Source organism: Echinops telfairi, unplaced genomic scaffold, assembly GCF_000313985.2.
Source record: "Echinops telfairi isolate 266 unplaced genomic scaffold, ASM31398v2 ScPeMD7_18;HRSCAF=68, whole genome shotgun sequence".
NCBI lineage: Eukaryota > Metazoa > Chordata > Mammalia > Afrosoricida > Tenrecidae > Echinops > Echinops telfairi.
Window position 1 is genome coordinate 97,323,471 of NW_022103915.1, and position 1,285 is coordinate 97,324,755.

Here is a 1,285-nt window from a genome sequence, read left to right on the forward strand (position 1 = left end):
GCTCTGCTCCCCTGCACACCTCGTTCTGTTGTTACTTAGGGGCCATCAAGTTGGTTCCGATTCACAGCGACTCTGTAGAACAGGACAGAACACTGCCTGGCCCCGCACGAGCCTCACAGCTGGTCATTGCTATTTGAGCCCATTCAGGAGCCACTGTGTCAATCCATCTTGGTGAGGGTCTTCCTCTTTGCTGCTGTCCCTCTACCAAGCACGGACTTCTTTTCCAGGAACTTGCTCCCTTCTGATAACATGCAAACATGCAGTGTGTGTGTGTGTGTGTGTGTGTGTGTGTGTGTGTGAGCTGTCGCATGGGCTGTAGAATCCATTCTGATTCGAGGTACCCAGAGGACCAAGTAGAACTGCCCCGCAGGGCTCCCCAGGCTGTGATGTTTTTACAGAGAAAGGTCACCTGGCCTGTCCTCCCGCAGAGTGACAAGTGGGTTCCAACTGCCAACTTCTGGGTAGCAGCCAAACGCTTAGCCACGGTGCCACCTCAGGTCCTTTGTACCCCGGAGGAGTTCCTTAATGGGAGCTGCTTCATGGACTCAACTCCAACCCAGCATGTGAAATGTAGAATAACATCCGGACAGGGCACCAGTCCTGCTTCTACCACACTCCAGTAAAAATAAACTTCTCTGTCCAAATATAGAGTGGCTAGAAGTGCCATGTTTTACAAGAGAAGAGGCAGTTATTTGGCATTAAAAATAGACAAGGCTTCCCTGCAGATCCGGGCAAGAGCATAGCATTTCCAAATGGAAGCACAGATGGATGGGGTGAGCGCCCCTCAGGCTGACTTAGCTATTGAAAAGACCCAAATGGAAAGCGATGTCCTTTGCCGGACCTCAATTTACTTGTCTGTCACACCATGAGGTCAGATTCCATGATGCAGTGGAGCTTAGAGTCATGCAAGTCCTAAATCCACAAGGGAATAAGTGTTCGCCAGGAAGTCCCCCTGCAACCGGCATGCCTCCGGAGATGCCACCTTGGTTTAAAACAAAAAATGGCCAGCCTGACGGCAGGGTGGAGCCGTGTGAGAGAGAGGCCGCTTGGGCGGCATCCATCCTTGGTGCCGTCTTGACTGTGTGTCAACAGTGGTCACGTCCTGGCACCTGTTCCCTTCCACTGGATGTTTTTTTAAAGACAGGATGATCTCAAGGACTTATTTGCAAGAAGTTTTCAGAACATCGAAAAACTGCATCGGTTGTACACTGGTACAGAGAGCAACTGGAAACAGGGAATTCAGGACAGATGAACCCTTCAGAACCACTGGTGAGAGTGGCGATAC